General features: G+C 41.2%; 1 protein-coding gene across 1 annotated transcript in view; it reads left to right on the top strand.

Annotated features, from left to right (window-relative positions):
• UNC5A (unc-5 netrin receptor A) overlaps positions 1-18935 on the top strand; it is a 1914539-nt gene that overhangs the window by 236153 nt on the left and 1659451 nt on the right. The window lies entirely within an intron of this gene.

Here is an 18935-nt window from a genome sequence, read left to right as displayed (position 1 = left end):
TTCTGATATTTATAAGTCAGTACCCTGCCAACATATACAGCACCTTTGTAATGCAATTGTACCTCTATACTGCTTTATGAGCTATGTTTAAGTGGCACACTAATCAAACACTTTTATGAGTTTAACAACTGAGTAGAGCCAGTTTTCCACCTGTAGAGCATGTCCAGAGATTTACTGCTCTGACTAAAATCTTAACTAGTAATTATAATGCTTCATACCAGTGAGTAATGTCTAACAATAGTTTACCTTCCTTTTCAGTGTACTGTCACAGTACTCTGACTTGATAATGAAGTAATAATTCTAGTCCTTTGTACCAGAAGGTATTATTCCCTAGATTTGGAGAGATATATTCAACTACTTTCTGAGTCATTTAGAGAGCTTTTCCATCTCCTCTAGTTAATGGAGATCCAGATGTTTTAGTAAATACTACCTGATACTTTCTAAATGATTACTGGATACCAGTTTTACAACTCACAACCATCTAAACAAACTGAAGGAATATTTCTTTGGAGAATACAAGTGTAGTCACCTTACAGAAGAAGTATAAAACAGCATGCACTGTTGAACTACAATCTGTCTAAAAGTAATTATTACATACAATATAATATTATGCATTGTACTACAATCAGACTTAAAGTTATTACACACCACAAAATGTGTTGTTGTACTACAGTGAGCTAAAAGTTATTTCATGCAATAAAAGATAACATACATTGTTGTACTAACCAGCCTAAAAGTTATTATGTACAATAAAATTTAACATATGTTGTTGCACTACAATGTGCCTAAACATCATTACATACGATACAATATAATTATACATTTTTGCACTGCAATCAGACTAAAGGTTATTGTGTATGATAAAATAACTGTGTCTACTGATAAAACTAGTATGGAAAACAATATTATTCAAACTCTGTAACGTGTAAGGAACTATAAAGTTATTGTTAAACATGTGAACCTAGATACTTCTTATTTTCACTATACTAATATTAATGCTGTATAGTGGCATATCAGTTTTCTTGATTTCAGTTATTATGTATCCACAAATAAGCATTATCTGCTTTTTTTCTGTTTTAACATTTGCTGTTGTGAGCCAAGGTCATGTCTAAAAAGGGCCTGTGGGATAGTCTACCAGCCTAGTAAGCAAGTAAGTAAATAATAACCAACTAACAAATCAGCAAGACAAAATAAATAAATAAATAAATAAAGATGGATTTAACCCTTCCATAGCAGGACAGCTGAACTATTACAAATATTTGTGAAATGTCTGAAAATATCTATATCTGTAAGTTTCACTGTAATTGAAACTATGTTGTGAGGAAGAAACTCCATACTCTTACACAAGCAGTATAGCTGAATTATATACCCTTTATTCATGTATAAAATATCATGATCCAAGTTGCACCTGTTGCATTTGTATATCAGCTACAACAGGAATTAACAACTCTAGCAACCATATAATGAAACTGTCACCTAGATATACAACACTAAACTTGTGCAGTGAAGTAACATGTTTTGAATCCTTGCATTAGTGGTGTGACAATATCTGAGCACTTTTATCTGAAGAGCACACTTGGTTTACAATATCAAATGGGCATCTTTCTCATTAAGTTAGCTGTCATCTGGCTGGTTTCTTCCATCATTCTTTCACCTGATGAAAGGCAGCAGCTTTCTTAAACTGGCATGCCATGCTATTAATTTGTATGCATACTTATATAAAGTTTATTTTATGTCTTCCTTTTTCACTTCTCACCATGACAATGTCAATAGTAGCGGAACCCTTCTTTCCATCATAAGTAATTCATCAGTCATGTACGGTTAGTTTTATAGCCAATATACATTTTTTTCTTTCTGGAATTTATTTTTTGAAAGAATAGTTGTTTCAAATGGCTTGACATTTGTTTTTATTATTATTATTATTATTATTATTATTATTATTATTATTATTATTATCTATATTATTATTATTATCTATATTATTATTATCTATATTACCTATATTATTATCTATATTATTATTGTTATTATTATTATTATTATTATTATTATTATTATTATTATTATTATTATTATTATTATTATTATTATTATCTATAATGCCATCCCCTGCTTAATCTGTGAACAAAGTGTGCCTATGGAACATATATCGTCCCTTAAGATTTTCATTTGCAGCTTGTCTTTTGCTTTAGAGTGAACACTGTAACTAGTTAAATATGGCGAAAACAACACTGCACATAGTTTAATATGGCCAAAAACAACACTGCACCTAGCTTAATATGGTCAAAACAACACTGCACCTAGCATAATATGGCCAAAACAGCACTGCACCTAGCTTAATATGGCCAAAACAACACTGCACCTAGCGTAATATGGCCAAAACAACACTGCACCTGGAGTAATATGGCCAAAACAACACCGCACCTGGCTTAATATGGCCAAATCAACACTGCACCTAGATTAATATGGCCAAAACAACACTGCACCTGGCCTAATATGGCCAGAACAACACTGCACCTGGCTTAATATGGCCAAAACAACACTGCACCTAGCTTAATATGGCCAAAACAACACTGCACCTGGCGTAATATGGTCAAAACAACACCGCACCTGGCTTAATATGGCCAAATCAACACTGCACCTAGCTTAATATGGCGAAAACAACACTGCACCTGGCTAAATATGGCCAGAACAACACTGCACCTGGCTTAATATGGCCAAAAAAACACTGCACCTAGCTTAATATGCTCAAAACAACACTGCACCTGGCATAATATGGCCAAAACAACACTGTACCTGACTTAATAGAGCCAAAACAACACTGCACCTGGCTTAATATGGCCAAAACAACACTGCTTCTAGCTTAATATGGCCAAAACAATACTGCACCTAGCTTAATATGGCCAAAACAACACTGCACCTGGCTTAATATGGCCAAAACAATATTGCACCTGGCTTAATATGGCCAAAACAACACTGTACCTAGTTTAATATGGCCAAAACAACACTGCACCTAGGTTAATATGGCCAAAACAACACTGCACATAGCTTAATATGGCCAAAACAACACTGCACCTAGCTTAATATGGCCAAAACAACACTGCACCTAGTGTAATATGGCCAAAACAAGACTGCACCTAGATTAATATGGCCAAAACAACACTGCACCTAGCTTAATATGGCCAAAACAACACTGCACCTATATTAATATGGCAAAAACAACACTGCACCTAGTTTAATATGGCCAAAACAACACTGCACCTATCTAAATATGGCCAAAACAACACTGCACCTAACTAAACAAGGCCAACACTGCACCAAGTTTAACATTGCCAAAACAACACTGCAAACAACACTGCACCTGGCTTAATATGGCCAAAACAGCACTACACCTAACTTAACATGGCCAAAACAACACTGCACCTAGCTTAATATGGCCAAAACAACACTGCACCTAACTTGACATGGCCAAAACAACACTGCACCTAGCTTAATATGGCCAAAACAACACTGCACCAAGCTTAACATGGCCAAAATAACACTGCACCTAGCTTAATATAGCCAAAACAACACTGCACCTGGATTAAAATGGCCAAAACAACACTGCACCTAGCTTAATATGGGCAAAACAACACTGCACCTGGCTTAATATGGCCAAAACAACACTGCACCTGGCTTAATATGAAAACAACAACACTGCACCTGGCTTAATATGGCCAAAACAACACTGCACCTGGCTTAACATGGCCAAAACAACACTGTACCTAGCTTAATATGCTCAAAACAATGCTGAACCTGGCTTCATATGGCCAAAACAACACTGCACCTTGCTTAATATGGTCAAAACAACACTGCACCTGGCTTAATATGGACAAAACAACACTGCACCTGGCTTAATATGGCCAAAACAACACTGCACACAACACTGCACCTAGCTTAACATTGCCAAAACAACACTGCAAACAACACTGCACCTGGCTTAATATGGCCAAAACAGCACTGCACCTAACTTAACATGGCCAAAACAACACTGCACCTAGCTTAATATGGCCAAAACAACACTGCACCTAGCTTGACATGGCCAAAACAACACTGCACCTAGCTTAATATGGCCAAAACAACACTGCACCTAGCTTAACATGGCCAAAATAACACTGCACCTAGCTTAATATAGCCAAAACAACACTGCACCTGGCTTAATATGGCCAAAACAACACTGCACCTAGCTTAATATGGGCAAAACAACACTGCACCTGGCTTAATATGGCCAAAACAACACTGCACCTGGCTTAATATGAACAAAACAACACTACACCTGGCTTAATATGGCCAAAACAACACTGCACCTGGCTTAATACGGCCAAAACAACACTGCACCTAGCTTAATATGCTCAAAACAATGCTGCACCTGGCTTCATATGGCCAAAACAACACTGCACCTTGCTTAATATGGTCAAAACAACACTGCACCTGGCTTAATATGGCCAAAACAACACTGCACCTGGCTTAATATGGCCAAAACAACACTGCACACAGCACTGCACCTAGCTTAATATGGCTAAAACAACACTGCACCTGGCTTATTATGGCCAAAACAACACTGCACCTAGCTTAATATGGCGAAAACAACACTGCACCTGGCTTAATATGGCCATAACAACACTGCACCTGGCTTAATATGGCCAAAACAACTCTGCACCTGGCTTAATATGGCCAAAACAGCACAGAACCTGGCTTAATATGGTCAAAACAACACTGTACCTGGCTTAATAGAGCCAAAACAACACTTCGCCTGACTTAATATGGCCAAAACAACACTATACCTGGCTTAATAGAGCCAAAACAACAGTGCACGTGGCTTAATATGGCCAAAACAACACTGCTCCTAGCTTAATATGGCCAACACAACACTGCACCTAGCTTAATATGGCCAAAACAACACAGAACCTGGCTTAATATGGCCAAAACAGCACTGCACCTGGCTTAATATGGCCAAAACAACACTGTACCTAGTTTAATATGGCCAAAACAACACTGCACCTAGCTTAATATGGCCAAAACAACACTGCACCTAGCTTAATATGGCCAAAACAACACTGCACCTAGTTTAATATGGCCAAAACAACACTGCACCTAGATTAATATGGCCAAAACAACACTGCACCTAGCTTAATATGGCAAAAACAACACTGCACCTGGCTTAATATGGCCAAAACAACAGTGCACCTGGCTTAATATGGCCAAAACAACACTGCACCTGGCTTAATATGGCCAAAACAAAACTGCACCTGACTTAATATGGCCAAAACAACACTGCACCTGGCTTAATATGGCCAGAACAACACTGTATCTGGCTTAATAGAGCCAAAACAACACTGCACCTGGCTTAATATGGCCAAAACAACACTACTACTAGCTTAATATGGCCAAAACAACACTGCACCTAGCTTAATATGGCCAAAGACAACACTGCACCTGGCTTAATATGGCCAAAACAACACTGCACCTGGCTTAATATGGCCAAAACAACACTGTACCCAGTATAATATGGCCAAAACAACCCTGCACCTAGCTTAATATGGCCAAAACACACTGCAGCTAGCTTAATATGGCGAACACAACACTGCACCTAGCTTAATATGGCCAAAACAACACTGCACCTAGCTTAATATGGCCAAAACAACACAGCATACAACACTGCACCTAGCGTAATATGGCCAAAACAACACTGCACCTAGCTTAATATGGCCAAAACAACACTGCACCTAGCATAATATGGCCAAAACAACACCGCAGCTGGCGTAATATGGCCAAAACAACACCGCACCTGGCTTAATATGGCCAAATCAACACTGCACCTAGCTTAATATGGCCAAAACAACACTGCACCTGGCTTAATATGGACAGAACAACACTGCACCTGGCTTAATATGGCCAAAACAACACTGCACCTAGCTTAATATGGCCAAAACAACACTGCACCTGGCGTAATATGGTCAAAACAACACCGCACCTGGCTTAATATGGCCAAATCAACACTGCACCTAGCTTAATATGGCCAATACAACACTGCACCTGGCTTAATATGGCCAGAACAACACTGCACCTGGCTTAATATGGCCAAAACAACACTGCACCTAGCTTAATATGCTCAAAACAACGCTGCACCTGGCATAATATGGCCAAAACAACACTGTACCTGACTTAATAGAGCCAAAACAACACTGCACCTGGCTTAATATGGCCAAAACAACACTGCTTCTAGCTTAATATGGCCAAAACAACACTGCACCTAGCATAATATGGCCAAAACAACACTGCACCTGGCTTAATATGGCCAAAACAGCATTGCACCTGGCTTAATATGGCCAAAACAACACTGTACCTAGTTTAATATGGCCAAAATAACACTGCACCTAGCTTAATATGGCCAAACCAACACTGCACATAGCTTAATATGGTCAAAACAACACTGCACCTAGCTTAATATGGCCAAAACAACACTGCACCTAGTATAATATGGCCAAAACAAGACTGCACCTAGCTTAATATGGCCAAAACAACACAGCACCTAGCTTAATATGGCCAAAACAACACTGCACCTGGCTTAATATAGCCAAACCAAAAGTGCACCTGGCTTAATATGGCCAAAACAACACTGCACCTGGCTTAATATGGCCAAAACAAAACTGCACCTGACTTAATATGGCCAAAACAACACTGCACCTGGCTTAATATGGCCAGAACAACACTGTACCTGGCTTAATAGAGCCAAAACAACACTGCACCTGGCTTAATATTGCCAAAACAACACTGCTCCTAGCTTAATATGGCCAAAACAACACTGCACCTAGCTTAATATCATCAAAAACAACACTGCACCTGGCTTAATATGGCCAAAACAACACTGCACCTAGTTTAATATGGCCAAAACAACACTGCACCTATATTAATATGGCAAAAACAACACTGCACCTAACTTAACAAGGCCAAAACAACACTGCACCAAGCTTAACATTGCCAAAACAACACTGCAAACAACACTGCACCTGGCTTAATATGGCCAAAACAGCACTGCACCTAACTTAACATGGCCAAAACAACACTGCACCTAGCTTAATATGGCCAAAACAACACTGCACCTAGCTTGACATGGCCAAAACAACACTGCACCTAGCTTAATATGGCCAAAGCAACACTGCACCAAGCTTAACATGGCCAAAATAACACTGCACCTAGCTTAATATAGCCAAAACAACACTGCACCTAGCTTAATATGGCCAAAACAACACTGCACCTAGCTTAATATGGGCAAAACAACACTGCACCTGGATTAATATGGCAAAAACAGCACTGCACCTGGCTTAATATGAAAAAAACAACACTGCACCTGGCTTAATATGGCCAAAACAACACTGCACCTGGCTTAATATGGCCAAAACAACACTGCACCTAGGTTAATATGCTCAAAACAATGCTGCACCTGGCTTCATATGGCCAAAATAACACTGCACCTTGCTTAATATGGTCAAAACAACACTGCACCTGGCTTAATATGGCCAAAACAACACTGCACCTGGCTTAATATGGCCAAAACAACACTGCACACAACACTGCACCTAGCTTAACATTGCCAAAACAACACTGTACCTGGCTTAATATGGCCAAAACAGCACTGCACCTAACTTAACATGGCCAAAACAACACTGCGCCTAGCTTAATATGGCCAAAACAACACTGCACCTAGCTTGACATGGCCAAAACAACACTGCACCTAGCTTAATATGGCCAAAACAACACTGCACCTAGCTTAACATGGCCAAAATAACACTGCACCTAGCTTAATATAGCCAAAACAACACTGCACCTGGCTTAATATGGCCAAAACTACACTGCACTTAGCTTAATATGGGCAAAACAACACTGCACCTGGCTTAATATGGCCAAAACAACACGGCACCTGGCTTAATATGAACAAAACAACACTGCACCTGGCTTAATATGGCCAAAACAACACTGCACCTGGCTTAATACGGCCAAAACAACACTGCACCAAGCTTAATATGCTCAAAACAATGCTGCACCTGGCTTCATATGGCCAAAACAACACTGCACCTTGCTTAATATGGTCAAAACAACACTGCACTTGGCTTAATTTGGCCAAACAACACCGCACCTGGCTTAATATGGCCAAAACAACACTGCACACAGCACTGCACCTAGCTTAATATAGCTAAAACAACACTGCACCTGGCTTATTATGGCCAAAACAACACTGCACCTAGCTTTATATGGCCAAAACAACACTGCACCTAGCTTATAATGGTCAAAACAACACTGCACCTGGCTTAATATGGCCAAAACAGCACTGCACCTGGCTTAATATGGCCAAAATAACACTGTACCTAGTTTAATATGGCCAAAACAACACTGCACCTAGCTTAATATGGCCAAAACAACACTGCACCTAGCTTAATATGGCCAAAACAACACTGCACCTAGTTTAATATGGCCAAAACAACACTGCACCTAGATTAATATGGCCAAAACAACACTGCACCTAGCTTAATATGGCCAAAACAACACTGCACCTGGCTTAATATGGCCAAAACAACAGTGCACCTGGCTTAATATGGCCAAAACAACACTGCACCTGGCTTAATATGGCCAAAACAACACTGCACCTGGCTTAATATGGCCAAAACAAAACTGCACCTGACTTAATATGGCCAAAACAACACTGCACCTGGCTTAATATGGCCAGAACAACACTGTACCTGGCTTAATAGAGCCAAAACAACACTGCACCTGGCTTAATATGGCCAAAACAACACTGCTACTAGCTTAATATGGCAAAAACAACACTGTACCTAGCTTAATATGGCCAAAAACAACACTGCACCTGGCTTAATATGGCCAAAACAACACTGCACCTGGCTTAATATGGCCAAAACAACACTGTACCCAGTATAATATGGCCAAAACAACACTGCACCTAGCTTAATATGGCCAAAACACACTGCAGCTAGCTTAATATGGCGAAAATAACACTGCACCTAGCTTAATATGGCCAAAACAACACTGCACCTAGCTTAATATGGCCAAAACAACACTGCACCTAGCTTAATATGGCCAAAACAACACTGCACCTAGCTTAATATGGCCAAAACAACACTGCACCTAGCTTAATATGGCCAAAACAACACTGCAACTAGCGTAATATGGCCAAAACAACACCGCAGCTGGCGTAATATGGCCAAAACAACACTGCACCTGGCTTAATATGGCCAAATCAACACTGCACCTAGCTTAATATGGCCAAAACAACACTGCACCTGGCTTAATATGGACAGAACAACACTGCACCTGGCTTAATATGGCCAAAACAGCACTGCACCTGGCTTAATATGAAAAAAACAACACTGCATCTGGCTTAATATGGCCAAAACAACACTGCACCTGGCTTAATATGGACAAAACAACACTGCACCTAGCTTAATATGCTCAAAACAATGCTGCACCTGGCTTCATATGGCCAAAACAACACTGCACCTTGCTTAATATGGTCAAAACAACACTGTACCTGGCTTAATATGGCCAAAACAACACTGCACCTGGCTTAATATGGCCAAAACAACACTGCACACAACACTGCACCTAGCTTAACTTTGCCAAAACAACACTGCACCTGGCTTAATATGGCCAAAACAGCACTGCACCTAACTTAACATGGCCAAAACAACACTGCACTTAGCTTAATATGGCCAAAACAACACTGCACCTAGCTTGACATGGCCAAAACAACACTGCACCTAGCGTAATATGGCCAAAACAACACTGCGCCTAGCTTAACATGGCCAAAATAACACTGCACCTAGCTTAATATAGCCAAAACAACACTGCACCTTGCTTAATATGGCCAAAACTACACTGCACCTAGCTTTATATGGGCAAAACAACACTGCACCTGGCTTAATATGGCCCAAACAACACGGCACCTGGCTTAATATGAACAAAACAACACTGCACCTGGCTTAATATGGCCAAAACAACACTGCACCTGGCTTAATACGGCCAAAACAACACTGCACCTAGCTTAATATGCTCAAAACAATGCTGCACCTGGCTTCATATGGCCAAAACAACACTGCACCTTGCTTAATATGGTGAAAACAACACTGCACTTGCCTTAATATGGCCAAACAACACTGCACCTGGCTTAATATGGCCAAAACAACACAGCACTGCACCTAGCTTAATATGGCTAAAACAACACTGCACCTGGCTTATTATGGCCAAAACAACACTGCACCTAGCTTAATAGGGCGAAAACAACACTGCACCTGGCTTAATATGGCCAGAACAACACAGCACCTGGCTTAATATGGCCAAAACAACTCTGCACCTGGCTTAATATGGCCAAAACAGCACTGCACCTGGCTTAATATGGCCAAAACAACACTGCACCTGGCTTAATATGGCCAAACCAACACTGCACCTGGCATAATATGGCCAAAACAACACTGTACCTGGCTTAATAGAGCCAAAACAACACTGCACATGGCTTAATATGGCCAAAACAACACTGCCCCTAGCTTTATATGGCCAAAACAACACTGCACCTAGCTTATAATGGTCAAAACAACACGGCACCTGGCTTAATATGGCCAAAACAGCACTGTACCTGGCTTAATAAGGCCAAAACAACACTGCACCTAGATTAATATGGCCAAAACAACACTGCACCTAGCTTAATATGGCCAAAACAACACTGCATCTGGCTTAATATGGCCAAAACAACAGTGCACCTGGCTTAATATGGCCAAAACAACACTGCACCTGGCGTAATATGGCCAAAACAAAACTGCACCTGACGTAATATGGCCAAAACAACACTGCACCTGGCTTAATATGGCCAGAACAACACTGTACCTGGCTTAATAGAGCCAAAACAACACTGCACCTGGCTTAATATGGCCAAAACAACACTGCTACTAGCTTAATATGGCAAAAACAACACTGTACCCAGTATAATATGGCCAAAACAACACTGCACCTAGCTTAATATGGCCAAAACACACTGCAGCTAGCTTAATATGGCGAAAATAACACTGCACCTAGCTTAATATGGCCAAAACAACACTGCACCTAGCTTAATATGGCCAAAACAACACTGCACCTAGCTTAATATGGCCAAAACAACACTGCACCTAGCTTAATATGGCCAAAACAACACTGCACCTAGCTTAATATGGCCAAAACAACACTGCACCTAGCTTAATATGGCCAAAATAACACTGCAACTAGCGTAATATGGCCAAAACAACACCGCAGCTGGCGTAATATGGCCAAAACAACACTGCACCTGGCTTGATATGGCCAAATCAACACTGCACCTAGCTTAATATGGCCAAAACAACACTGCACCTGGCTTAATATGGACAGAACAACACTGCGCCTGGCTTAATATGGCCAAAACAACACTGCACCTAGCTTAATATGCTCAAAACAACTCTGCACCTGGTTCATATGGCCAAAACAACACCGCACCTTGCTTAATATGGTCAAAACAACACTGCACCTGGCTTAATATGGCTAAAACAACACAGCACCTGGCTTAATATGGCCAAAACAACACTGCACACAGCACTGCACCTAGCTTAATATGGCCAAAACAACACTGCACCTGGATTAATATGGCCAAAACAACACTGCACCTGGCTTAATATGGCCAAAACAACACTGCACACAACACTGCACCTAGCTTAATACGGCCAAAACAACACTGCACCTAGCTTAATATGGCCAAAACAACACTGCACCTAGCATAATATGGCCAAAACAACACTGCACCTAGCTTAATATGACCAAAACAACACTGCACCTAGCGTAATATGGCCATAACAACACCGCACCTGGCGTAATATGGCCAAATCAACACAGCACCTTGCTTAATATGGCCAAATCAACACTGCACCTGGCTTAATATGGCCAAAACAACACTGCACCTAGCTTAATATGGTGAAAACAACACTGCACCTGGCTTAATATGGCCAAAACAACACTGCACTTGGCTTAATATGGCCGAATAAAACTCTGCCCCTGGCTTAATATGGCCAAAACAGCACTGCACCTGGCTTAATATGGCCAAAACAACACTGTACCTGGCTTAATATGGCCAAAACAACACTGCACCTGGCATAATATGGCCAAAACAACACTGTACCTGGCTTAATAGAGCCAAAACAACACTGCACCTGGCTTAATATGGCCAAAACAACACTGCTCCTAGCTTAATATGGCCAAAACAACACTGCACCTAGCTTAATATGGCCAAAACAACACTGCACCTGGCTTAATATGGCCAAAACAGCACTGCACCTGACTTAATATGGCCAAAACAACAGGGTACCTAGTTTAATATGGCCAAAACAACACTGCACCTAGCATAATATGGCCAAAACAACACTGCACCTAGCTTAATATGGCCAAAACAACAGTGTACCTAGTTTAATATGGCCAAAACAACACTGCACATAGCTTAATATGGCCAAAACAACACTGCTCTTAGCTTAATATGGCCAAAACAACACTGCACCTAGTTTAATATGGCCAAAACAACACTGCACCTAGCTTAATATGGCCAAAACAACACTGCACCTAGCTTAATATGGCCAAAACAACACTGCACCTGGCTTAATATGGCCAAAACAACAGTGCACCTGGCTTAATATGGCCAAAACAACACTGCACCTGGCCTAATATGGCCTAAACAAAACTGCACCTGACTTAATATGGCCAAACCAACACTGCACCTGGCTTAATATGGCCAGAACAACACTGTACCTGGCTTAATAGAGCCAAAACAACACTGCACCTGGCTTAATATGGCTAAAACAACACTGTTCCTTGCTTAATATGGCCAAAACAACACTGCACCTAGCTTAATATCGCCAAAAACAACACTGCACCGGCTTAATATGTCCAAAACAACACTGCACCTGGCTTAATATGGCCAAAACAACACTGTACCTAGTTTAATATGGCCAAATCAACACTGCACCTAGCTTAATATGTCCAAAACAACACTGCAGCTAGCTTAATATGGAAAAAACAACACTGCACCTAGCTTAATATGGCCAAAACAACACTGCACCTATATTAATATGGCAAAAACAACACTGCACCTGGCTTAATATGGCCAAAACAACACTGCACCTGACTTAATATGGCCAAAACAACACTGTACCCAGTATAATATGGCCAAAACAACACTGCACCTAGCTTAATATGGCCAAAACACACTGCAGCTAGCTTAATATGGCGAAAATAACACTGCACCTAGCTTAATATGGCCAAAACAACACTGCACCTAGCTTAATATGGCCAAAACAACACTGCACACAACACTGCACCTAGCTTAATATGGCCAAAACAACACTGCACCTAGCTTAATATGGCCAAAACAACACTGCACCTAGCGTAATATGGCCAAAACAACACTGCACCTAGCTTAATATGGCCAAAATAACACTGCAACTAGCGTAATATGGCCAAAACAACACCGCAGCTGGCGTAATATGGCCAAAACAACACTGCACCTGGCTTAATATGGCCAAATCAACACTGCACCTAGCTTAATATGGCCAAAACAACACTGCACCTGGCTTAATATGGACAGAACAACACTGCACCTGGCTTAATATGGCCAAAACAACACTGCACCTAGCTTAATATGCACAAAACAACTCTGCACCTGGTTCATATGGCCAAAACAACACCGCACCTTGCTTAATATGGTCAAAACAACACTGCACCTGGCTTAATATGGCCAAAACAACACTGCACCTGGCTTAATATGGCCAAAACAACACTGCACACAGCACTGCACCTAGCTTAATATGGCCAAAACAACACTGCACCTGGATTAATATGGCCAAAACAACACTGCACCTGACTTAATATGGCCAAAACAACACTGCACACAACACTGCACCTAGCTTAATACGGCCAAAACAACACTGCACCTAGCTTAATATGGCCAAAACAACACTGCACCTAGCATAATATGGCCAAAACAACACTGCACCTAGCTTAATATGGCCAAAACAACACTGCACCTAGCGTAATATGGCCATTACAACACCGCACCTGGCGTAATATGGCCAAATCAACACAGCACCTTGCTTAATATGGCCAAATCAACACTGCACCTGGCTTAATATGGCCAAAACAACACTGCACCTAGCTTAATATGGTGAAAACAACACTGCACCTGGCTTAATATGGCCAAAACAACACTGCACCTAGCTTAATATGCTCAAAACAACTCTGCACCTGGTTCATATGGCCAAAACAACACCGCACCTTGCTTAATATGGTCAAAACAACACTGCACCTGGCTTAATATGGCCAAAACAACACTGCACCTGGCTTAATATGGCCAAAACAACACTGCACACAGCACTGCACCTAGCTTAATATGGCCAAAACAACACTGCACCTGGATTAATATGGCCAAAACAACACTGCACCTAGCTTAATATGGCCAAAACAACACTGCACCTAGCATAATATGGCCAAAACAACACTGCACCTAGCTTAATATGACCAAAACAACACTGCACCTAGCGTAATATGGCCATAACAACACCGCACCTGGCGTAATATGGCCAAATCAACACAGCACCTTGCTTAATATGGCCAAATCAACACTGCACCTGGCTTAATATGGCCAAAACAACACTGCACCTAGCTTAATATGGTGAAAACAACACTGCACCTGGCTTAATATGGCCAAAACAACACTGCACTTGGCTTAATATGGCCAATACAACTCTGCCCTGGCTTAATATGGCCAAAACAGCACTGCACCTGGCTTAATATGGCCAAAACAACACTGTACCTGGCTTAATATGGCCAAAACAACACTGCACCTGGCATAATATGGCCAAAACAACACTGTACCTGGCTTAATAGAGCCAAAACAACACTGCACCTGGCTTAATATGGCCAAAACAACACTGCTCCTAGCTTAATATGGCCAAAACAACACTGCACCTAGCTTAATATGGCCAAAACAACACTGCACCTGGCTTAATATGGCCAAAACAGCACTGCACCTGGCTTAATATGGCCAAAACAACAGGGTACCTAGTTTAATATGGCCAAAACAACACTGCACCTAGCATAATATGGCCAAAACAACACTGCACCTAGCTTAATATGGCCAAAACAACAGTGTACCTAGTTTAATATGGCCAAAACAACACTGCACATAGCTTAATATGGCCAAAACAACACTGCTCTTAGCTTAATATGGCCAAAACAACACTGCACCTAGTTTAATATGGCCAAAACAACACTGCACCTAGCTTAATATGGCCAAAACAACACTGCACCTAGCTTAATATGGCCAAAACAACACTGCACCTGGCTTAATATGGCCAAAACAACAGTGCACCTGGCTTAATATGGCCAAAACAACACTGCACCTGGCTTAATATGGCCTAAACAAAACTGCACCTGACTTAATATGGCCAAACCAACACTGCACCTGGCTTAATATGGCCAAATCAACACTGTACCTGGCTTAATATGGCCAAAACAACACTGCACCTGGCTTAATATGGCTAAAACAACACTGTTCCTTGCTTAATATGGCCAAAACAACACTGCACCTAGCTTAATATCGCCAAAAACAACACTGCACCGGCTTAATATGTCCAAAACAACACTGCACCTGGCTTAATATGGCCAAAACAACACTGTACCTAGTTTAATATGGCCAAATCAACACTGCACCTTGCTTAATATGTCCAAAACAACACTGCAGCTAGCTTAATATGGAAAAAAAAACACTGCACCTAGCTTAATATGGCCAAAACAACACTGCACCTATATTATTATGGCAAAAACAAAACTGCACCTGGCTTAATATGGCCAAAACAACACTGCACCTGGCTTAATATGGCCAAAACAACACTGTACCCAGTATAATATGGCCAAAACAACACTGCACCTAGCTTAATATGGACAAAACACACTGCAGCTAGCTTAATATGGTGAAAATAACACTGCACCTAGCTTAATATGGCCAAAACAACACTGCACCTAGCTTAATATGGCCAAAACAACACTGCACACAACACTGCACCTAGCTTAATATGGCCAAAACAACACTGCACCTAGCTTAATATGGCCAAAACAACACTGCACCTAGCGTAATATGGCCAAAACAACACTGCACCTAGCTTAATATGGCCAAAATAACACTGCAACTAGCGTAATATGGCCAAAACAACACCGCAGCTGGCGTAATATGGCCAAAACAACACTGCACCTGGCTTAATATGGCCAAATCAACACTGCACCTAGCTTAATATGGCCAAAACAACACTGCACCTGGCTTAATATGGACAGAACAACACTGCACCTGGCTTAATATGGCCAAAACAACACTGCACCTAGCTTAATATGCTCAAAACAACTCTGCACCTGGTTCATATGGCCAAAACAACACCGCACCTTGCTTAATATGGTCAAAACAACACTGCACCTGGCTTAATATGGCCAAAACAACACTGCACCTGGCTTAATATGGCCAAAACAACACTGCACACAGCACTGCACCTAGCTTAATATGGCCAAAATAACACTGCACCTGGATTAATATGGCCAAAACAACACTGCACCTGGCTTAATATGGCCAAAACAACACTGCACACAACACTGCACCTAGCTTAATACGGCCAAAACAACACTGCACCTAGCTTAATATGGCCAAAACAACACTGCACCTAGCATAATATGGCCAAAACAACACTGCACCTAGCTTAATATGGCCAAAACAACACTGCACCTAGCGTAATATGGCCATAACAACACCGCACCTGGCGTAATATGGCCAAATCAACACAGCACCTTGCTTAATATGGCCAAATCAACACTGCACCTGGCTTAATATGGCCAAAACAACACTGCACCTAGCTTAATATGGTGAAAACAACACTGCACCTGGCTTAATATGGCCAAAACAACACTGCACTTGGCTTAATATGGCCGAATAAAACTCTGCCCCTGGCTTAATATGGCCAAAACAGCACTGCACCTGGCTTAATATGGCCAAAACAACACTGTACCTGGCTTAATATGGCCAAAACAACACTGCACCTGGCATAATATGGCCAAAACAACACTGTACCTGGCTTAATAGAGCCAAAACAACACTGCACCTGGCTTAATATGGCCAAAACAACACTGCTCCTAGCTTAATATGGCCAAAACAACACTGCACCTAGCTTAATATGGCCAAAACAACACTGCACCTGGCTTAATATGGCCAAAACAGCACTGCACCTGGCTTAATATGGCCAAAACAACAGGGTACCTAGTTTAATATGGCCAAAACAACACTGCACCTAGCTTAATATGGCCAAAACAACACTGCACCTAGCTTAATATGGCCAAAACAACAGTGTACCTAGTTTAATATGGCCAAAACAACACTGCACATAGCTTAATATGGCCAAAACAACACTGCTCTTAGCTTAATATGGCCAAAACAACACTGCACCTAGTTTAATATGGCCAAAACAACACTGCACCTAGCTTAATATGGCCAAAACAACACTGCACCTAGCTTAATATGGCCAAAACAACACTGCACCTGGCTTAATATGGCCAAAACAACAGTGCACCTGGCTTAATATGGCCAAAACAACACTGCACCTGGCTTAATATGGCCAAAACAAAACTGCACCTGACTTAATATGGCCAAACCAACACTGCACCTGGCATAATATGGCCAGAACAACACTGTACCTGGCTTAATAGAGCCAAAACAACACTGCACCTGGCTTAATATGGCAAAAACAACACTGTTCCTAGCTTAATATGGCCAAAACAACACTGCACCTAGCTTAATATCGCCAAAAACAACACTGCACCTGGCTTAATATGTCCAAAACAACACTGCACCTGGCTTAATATGGCCAAAACAACACTGTACCTAGTTTAATATGGCCAAAACAACACTGCACCTAGCTTAATATGGCCAAAACAACACTGCAGCTAGCTTAATATTGAAAAAACAACACTGCACCTAGCTTAATATGGCCAAAACAACACTGCACCTATATTAATATGGCAAAAACAACACTGCACCTAGTTTAATATGGCCAAAACAACACTGCACCTATCTTAATATGGCCAAAACAACACTGCACCTAACTTAACAAGGCCAAAACAACACTGCACCAAGATTAACATTGCCAAAACAACACTGCAAACAACACTGCACCTGGCTTAATATGGCCAAAACAGCACTGCACCTAACTTAACATGGCCAAAACAACACTGCATCTAGCTTAATATGGCCAAAACAACACTTCACCTAGCTTAACATGGCCAAAACAACACTGCACCTAGCTTAATATGGCCAAAACAACACTGCACCTAGCTTAATATGGCCAAAACAACACTGCAGCTAGCTTAATATGGCCAAAACAACACTGCACCTAGCTTAATATGGCCAAAACAACACTGCACCTATATTAATATGGCAAAAACAACACTGCACCTAGTTTAATATGGCCAAAACAACAATGCACCTATCTTAATATAGCCAAAACAACTCTGCACCTAACTTAACAAGGCCAAAACAACACTGCACCAAGCTTAACATTGCCAAAACAACACTGCAAACAACACTGCACCTGGCTTAATATGGCCAAAACAGCACTGCACCTAACTTAACATGGCCAAAACAACACTGCACCTAGCTTAATATGGCCAAAACAACACTGCACCTAGCTTAACATGGCCAAAACAACACTGCACCTAGCTTAATATGGCCAAAATAACACTGCACCTAGCTTAATATTGCCAAAACAACACTGCACCTGGCTTAATATGGCCAAAATAACACTGCACCT

This window comes from Protopterus annectens, chromosome 4.part0 (genome assembly GCF_019279795.1).
Source record: "Protopterus annectens isolate FY-2018-M chromosome 4.part0, PAN1.0, whole genome shotgun sequence".
In the NCBI taxonomy this organism is placed as follows: domain Eukaryota; kingdom Metazoa; phylum Chordata; order Ceratodontiformes; family Protopteridae; genus Protopterus; species Protopterus annectens.
This window is presented reverse-complemented; position numbering and strand designations above follow the sequence as displayed.